Below are 7,679 nucleotides of genomic sequence, written 5' to 3' on the forward strand. Positions count from 1 at the left end.
TTCAAATCAATCAGTATTTAAAAAGATAAATAAATAAAAGAGCAGAGCAGTGGAGCTGCAGGAGGTGGGGTATGACTGTCTCACCCCGTATCTTACAGATGAGTAGGCTCCAGGCGGGTGGGAATAGCCCTCCCAGGACTCCTCAGCCTGAGGAGGAAATAGGCACAGATTCCTATCTCTGTTTGATGTCAATGAGGCAGCACAGCTGGGCTCCATCAGGAGCAACCTGGAGTCCCTGTCAACACCTGGTGCCCTTCGACCCCAGGGCCTCCCAGCCGCCTGCTCTCCTCTGCCACACACCCTCCTCGTCCTGATGGAGAGGGGCCTGGACTCCCCACCCCACCCCAGCTCCTTGCTGCCTATTCGCTACCTACACCTACATCAATATCTATATTCACTTATTTTTTATACATTTCTTTTTCAAGAAAGAGCACACAAAAGAGAGCTCTCCCATCCACTCGTTCACTCCTAAAATGCCCACTTGGGCTGTTGTTACGTCCAGAGCTGAATCTAGGAGCTGGGAACTCACTCCACCCAACTGCTTAAGCCATAGCCACTGCCTCCGAGGTCGCATCAGCAGGAAGCTGAACTCAGGGGCAGGAGTGGGTGTGGGCCACAGGTACATTGACCACTAAGCCAAACGCCTGCCCCGTTGCCTCCCTGTTCTGAGCACACTCCTACAGCCTCCTGAAGCCCCCAAAGTACCCCATTCCCCTTCCGCCAGCTCCAGCAACCCAAGCTGCAGGTGTCATGTTGTCCAGTTCAAGAAGTGTTTATGGAGGACCTACTACATGCAAAACTCTGGGAGGGAGAGGTATACAAAAATATAACAAATACAAACCCTTGCCCTCTTGGTGCTTACGACAAAGCAGGTTATAAGCTTCAAGGAAGAGTCCAAAGGAAAAGAGAACCTACTGCTTCAAGGAATCTAGGAAGGCTTCCTGCAGGAAGTGGCATGGTTCTTCAAGGAAGGATTGGAGTTCTACTGGGAGGAATTGGAGGAGGTCAAGGAGGAGAGCAGTCCAAGTAGAAAGAGCAGTCTTCGGCAAAAAATGGAGGCTGGCAAGTTTAAGAAGTGTCAGGGCATTGTGAGTTGTCCTGTATGACCAAAAAAACAATCTGCCTGTGGGGAAGAACTACGAATAAAGAAATAGATTTGTGAGGGTGTGGAAGGTCTTGGGAGCCAGGCTGAGACGCCCGACTGAGAAATGGACACAGCAAAATGTTGGGGGCCGGGTCTGTGAGGCCACGGACAAGCCCAGTCCCGGCTTCTCAGTGAGTCCTTGCTAAGCTTCTCCGGACTCTCCCAGCTCCAGAGCAAGGAGCTGCGCTAATGACTGGGGATGCTCCGTGTCACTCAGGCCCAGGGGGAGGAGCAAAAAACCACCAACAACAAAAAACCCGTGCAGGCCGTCGGGCGCTGAGGCACGTGAACCCATGGCGGAGTGGAAGCAGAGGGGAGTAGCTCAGAGATGCGGGCAGCAGAGACCAAGACACTCGTGTGTTCTGGGAGGGGCTCAGGGCAGGGGCCCGGGGGCCTGCGAGCCACCTCCCTGTGCGTGCGTTCTCCGGGGCGTGCCGGAGTGGTAATCTGAGCGCCTGGGACGTCTCCCCGTGTTTTCAGGATGTCAGCGGAAGCTGCCCGGCCTGAACTGGAGGCACCTGCGGCCCTGGGCCCCTTGGCTGCCTGGCCTAACCTGGGGCACCCAGCTCAAGGCTGAAAACAAAGAGCTGGGCTGAGCTTCCAGCCAGAGATGCAGAGCGCTCCCAGCGGTGCCCAGCCTCGCTCTGGGGGGCGCCCCTGGAGCAGCCACCCCCGAGCGTGCGCACCTTGGCCGGCCGAGGCAGCCTACTCTTCCCGCTCCAGGCTGGGCCCCGTGATACCCGCCTTGGCCCTCTCGCCCAGTCATTCTCTTTCACTCCGAAATTGTCTCCCAGCGGGGCGGGCATTTGGCCGAGTGACTAAGATGACGGTAGGAATGCGCCTGCCTCACATCACGGCGCCTGGCTTCCGGTCTCAGCCCCACTCCCAATTCCATTCCTGCTCCCTGCACACCCTGGGTGGCCACAGGTGATGGCTCAAGTACTTGGGTTCCTGCCACCTCTCTGAGAGACCTAGATTGAAATCCTGGATCCTGGCTTCTGCACGGACCAATCCCAGCTGTTGTGGGCATTTGGGGAATGAACCAGAAGATGGGAACAAACTCTCTCTCTCTCCCTCCTCTCTCTCTGCCTCTAAAATAAACAAATAAAACATTTTTTTTTAAAAAAAGATTTATTTATTTGAAAGTAAGAGTTAGAGAGAGAGAGAGGGAATCTTCCATCTCCATTGGTTCATTCCCTAGATGGCCTCATTGGCTGGGGTTGGGCCAGGCAGAAGCGAGGAGCCAGGAGCTTCTTCTGGGCCTCCCACAAGGGTAGCAGAGACCCAAGCACTTGGGCCATCTTCTGCTTTTTTTTTTTTCCAGGCCATTAGCATGGAGCTGCATCAGAGGTGGATCAGCCATAAGAGTGATCTGTAGCCCCATGTTCATTGCCACTCAATTCACAACAGCTAAGATATGGAATCAACCCAGATATCCATCAGCTGAAGACTGGATAAAGACATTATCATATATATACACTATGGAACACTACACAGTGGGAAAAAGAGAAATCCTGTCTTTTGCAACAAAATGGATACAACTAGAAACCATTATACCTAGTGAAATAAGCCAGTCCCCAAAAGACAAACAGAGCACCTAAAAGGCAGTCTATAGGAGTGAAATCATTACTTCGAGATGTGATCATTTTGAGCAGCCCTTGTCTCAACGGTTGAGGAACAGTGTTGTTTTTTTTTTTTTCATCATACTCTTGTGGAATTCTTTACTTGGTGTTGGGTTAATCTCATGAGTATAAAGTTAACTGAAAATAGATCTTCATAAAAAAATAAGAATGGGGATCCAAAAGGGAGGAAGAAGAGGGTGGGAGTATGGGCAGGAGGGAGAGTAGGGTAGGAAATATTACTATGTTCCTGAATATGTGTATAGGAAATACATGAAATCTGTATACTATAAATAAATGTTTTTAGATTTATTTATTTGTTTGAAAGGCAAAGTTACAGAGAGGCAGAGGCAGAAAGAGAGGGAGATCTTCCATCTGCTGGTTCACTCCCCAAATGGCTGCAACAGCCCTAACAGGGCCAGTCTGAAGCCAGGAGCCAGGAATTCTTCAGGGTCTCTCATGTGGGTGCTGGGACCCAAGGACTTGGGCCATCTTCTACTGCTTTCCCAGGCCATAGCAGAGAGCTGGATCAGAAGTGGAGCAGCCAGGACTAGAACCGGCACTCATATGGGATGCCGGCACTGCAGGCGGTGGCTTTACCTGCTATGCCACAGCGGTGGCCCCCTAAATAAAAATATTTTAATAGTAAAAATATTTCATTAAACCTCATAAGTATGTATAAATATGTAAAAAAAAAAAAAAGTGGAAGAGCCAGGGCTGGTGCCCCCCCCCCCCAAAAAAAAAACACCGGCCCCAAGAAAACATTTTAAAATCAGACAGGATAACCCAGCATTCAGCTGTCACACTGGTCGTGCCCAGCAGTCCAGGGGAGGGCCAGGCTCCCAGGTCTGGGACCTGAGGGGCTCCTGAGGGCTAGAGTGACCCCCTGAGCTGGCAATGGCAGCCCTCAGCCATGCTCCTCGGGACCCACTTGGAGAATGGCACGCGGAAGTGTCTGCGTGACCTGCGTGGTCTAGAGAGGGAGTTGTGAAGGGGCTACACCTGGGCGAGGGATCCTGGATCAGGCAGACTCAGCCGCTGGGTCTCCGGGCCCCCAGGCTGCACTGACAGTCAGCAGCCACAGGGGGGCAGCGTCGGCCGCAAAGCTGCAAAGAAGCCACTGCAGTCTTGGGTGAGAGACTTCTCACTACCACCCCCACCTGCTTTCTCCCTCCTGGGGACCTGCCGGTCCGTGAGTCCCCACCTATTGACACGGGAAGTCTCAGCTGGGAGGTCCGAGGCTCCCCAGAGAAAATCCTTCCTGCTCCTAGGAGCCTGTGAGGCAGCCTGGGACAGACTGGGATCCCAGAAGGAGCTGTGAACCTGCCTCCAGCGCACCTCGCCCCAAGCCAGCGTGAAGCCCAGCTCCAAGTGAGGGTTTCTTGGATCTGGGACCCTCTCAAGGACGCTTCTCCTCCAGATTCCAAGTCCTTCAGTGGCTTCTCTCTGCAGGGTTCCGGCAGGTAGGGGTGCAGGAAATGGCGTGAGCTCTGCAGATGGCACAAGCCAGGCGGATCTTCCAGAGAGGAAGAAATGCAGTCCTAGCACTGGGAAGGGGCAGAGGAAGGGCTGGGTCGCAGAAAGACCCACCACCCCTCAACCTCTAAGGAGCCCCGTGTGGCTGGCTTGTGCGCCACCCGGTGGTGACTTGGTGCCTGAACACCTGTCCCCTCCCAGACGGGAGGGGTCACTATGGCTGCCCTGAGGTCTAGACCCCTCCCTCCCAGACCACCACGACAGCTGCTCTCTCTCCTGCTGCTGGTCTGGCTCTGCTCCCAGCGCCCTGCCCACCTGAGCCCTGCCATTCCCTCCCAGCTCCTGTAATTCCACACCGGGCCCCCAGTGGGCTCAGCCCTTCGGCTTCCCTGCTGGGGCTGCAGACCCGGTACTCGGGGCCTGACCCTCCAAGCCTAGGTGTGTCCTGGCCTCAGCTTCTCTTTCTTCCTGACATCCCCTCTGTCTCGCCTTTTCTGTCTGTCCTTGGGTCATTGTCCGCTTTCTAGATCCTGTCCTCAGTCCCCCAGGCCCTGGGCCTCTGCTCCCTGCCCTGCTCTGTTTCTTTGCCTCAGTGGACACGTTTCCCGCTCCGTCTCTCTCTGCACCCTTGCTTCCTCCTCTGCAGTGAGACAGGGATCCAGCCCTCCTGGTCGGAGGGTATAAATAGCAGCGGGAGGCTGGGCTAGCCGCCAGACAGCTCCCTGCCTCTTCCCTGCAGCCCTGGGCATCCAGGCCCTGGAGAGGGGAGGGCCCCGGGGGGGAGCAGGGAGGTCAGGCTTGAGGGCCACTGTCCAGAGTGACAGACCCAGGTGGAGCGAGGGGAGTGGCAGCAAGCTGACGCCGCAGGGCTGCCTCTGGAGAAGGAGTTCCAGGTGGGAAGACCCTCCCAGGGGCCGCTGGAGCCCTGGCTGCCCGCCTCCAGGGCGCAGATGCCTGGGCCCAGGTGGTTGCCAGCAGATGGCAGCTGGGGCCTGGAGTGGAAGCGGCGCCCTCAGGAAACAGGCGGCCCTCTCACCCTGGCCAGCTCCCTGGCCTAATTAGAGACCGGAACGGCGTGGATGGTCCCTGAGCTCATTATGTCACAGCTGGGGAACAGCTGGCCAGTTTTTTCCAGGCCATTAGCTGTGCCGTGAAGTGGAGAGGGGTGTGTGTGTGTGTGTGTGTGCGCGCGTGCTTGAGCAGGATCAATACCCGTCTGTCTGTGGGGGAAGCGGCCACTCTGGCTGGGCTGTCTCCGCCTGCCACCCGGCTGGGCTCCGTTGTGTTCACACACATGTGAAAGCTCAGCTCCTTCAGGCCTGGCCCTGGGAGACGAGCTGGGGGAGGCACTGGGACCCTCAGGGCCTCCTCCCTCGGGGGCTGAAGTCAGGCCAGAAAGGGATTTGGCTGACCTACCCCGGTCTCAGAGGGGACCTTAAAAGTGCAGCTCCTCTCCACCCCGTAGCAAGATGACACCCAAGGCAGCTGTTCGCCTGGGCCTGGGGCCCCACCTCCCGGTGCTCCTGGGTTCAGCGGGGTTTGGTTTCCCGTGGGGTGGGGAGAAGGCGAGGGATCCTCTGACCCTTGGGGACTGGGGGCGGGGTGCTAGAAGGCAGGAGGGAAGAGAGAGTGGGTCTCACTCTCGCCCCTCCCCTCCCCCTCCCTGTCTTGGACAAGCAGAAGCTGGGCTGGGCAGCCCCTGGCACAGGAGCAAGGCCGTCCGCGCTGGGAGTCCAGTATTACGCAGTGCGCCGGCCTTTCCTTACGGGGTTGTAAAGTGTGAAGAGAAGAGACTGCAGAGCCACTGAGCAGGTCCAGAGCATCACCCTCAGCCTGTCCAGCCTGCCCCCCCAAACCCCAACCACCCTCCTGGCTTTATGGAGACAGAAAGCAAGCTCTGTTAGATTTAAGCTCATCTGTGGCCTGGCTGACTCCACCTCCAAGTGCTCGTTCAGAATCTTTCTAATCCTTGTCCTTCTGTTCCATGCTGAGTTCTCATATAGCCCTGAGGTCCCTTGGGCACACTGTCCTCAGGGTCCGATGGCAGCTTCAAGCTTCACTTGGTGGCGACCGCCGGACTCCTCTCCGGCCTGGCTCCATCCTCCAACCCCTCCAGCCGCCCAGCCCCAGCACCACCACAGGAAGCAGCAGCAGTGGCTGATGCTTTGATGCGGCTGGCCGCTGGGGTCCTGGGCAGCTTCCCACCCCACTGGACAGAAGCCGGGATGTGCACGCACTCTCTGCTCCCCATACTTCCCTCTGTGGCCTCCGTTTCCAGCATCGGAAGCACGGGCATCGCAGGCCTGATCTCCAAGTCTGAGTTCCCTTCGGGCCCAGCTCCAGCCCCGGAGAGCCAGCAGATGGATACGTCTACACGTACACAAAGGGCAGGGGCCCCTCAGGACGTCTTCTTCACTGTACGGACGAGGAAGCTGTGTCCCCGGGAGGAGCAGGATTAGCTCAGGATCACCAGCTGGGTAGAGGCAGTCTGGACACCAGGTTTTCCAACTCCCAGGTGGTCAGTGATGGTTCCTTTCCACCACAAGGCCTTGGCTCTAAGTTCCAAAAGCCACTGAGCAGGTCCAGAGGATCACCCTCAGCCTGTCCAGCCTTCCCCCCACAAACCCCAACAAACTGACCGCAAGCAAACCAAGAATGCACCCCTTTTCTCAGGGCTCTCTGAAGTGGGGGCCCCCTCCCCGGGGGGCTGGTCAGAATACACATTGGTGACGCCACGGCCACCAGAAGTGGCCCCTTCTTGAGCAAGCCTCTGCCAAGTGAGGAGCAGCTGCTCCGCCCGGGCTGGAGCAGAGACACTGGCTCTGCTGTGTCTGCTGTTGAGCCATCTGCCGGTCTGGGCCCAAGGGGTGCTCAGGGCAGAAGGAGCCTAATGACAGCTCGGCAGTGCCAGAACCTTCCTCCATCCCGGTTCGTGGAGTGAATTAGAAGAAATCAAGTAGTGTTCCTGCTGCTGGCATTGGGAGGAAAGGGAATGTCAACGTGGGGTCCAAGATGACATAGCAACTGGGAATCAGAGCGGGCCGAGAAGTGAGTTTCTGGGCCCAGCTTCCTGAGCCCATTGGCAAGGCAACCCCAGTCTCATCTTCTTCTCTTGGCTCCAGCCTTCAGGGCTATGTGCTGAACCCTGGTAGACTAGCTAGCATGTAGGGGCTGGGAGAGAGTGCTGCGGGTAGCCTGCAGAAGGTCCCCTAGCACAGAGTGCTTCAGGGCCGGAGCTCTGGGGGTGGAGTGAGCAGAGCTCCGAGAGGCCAAGGGCCCAGGAAAGGATCTGGAAGCAGAAAGAGGCCCTAGGGAGGGAGATCAGGCCGAGAAAAATGTCTATGGTTTGGAGGGCATTTTTATTTTAAATATTTAATTTATCTGAAAGGCAGAGTTAGAGAGAGAGAAGGAGAGATGGGGAGATCTTCCAGCCTCTGGTT

The sequence above is a fragment of the Oryctolagus cuniculus genome, chromosome 7 (assembly GCF_964237555.1).
Source record: "Oryctolagus cuniculus chromosome 7, mOryCun1.1, whole genome shotgun sequence".
Taxonomy (NCBI): domain Eukaryota; kingdom Metazoa; phylum Chordata; class Mammalia; order Lagomorpha; family Leporidae; genus Oryctolagus; species Oryctolagus cuniculus.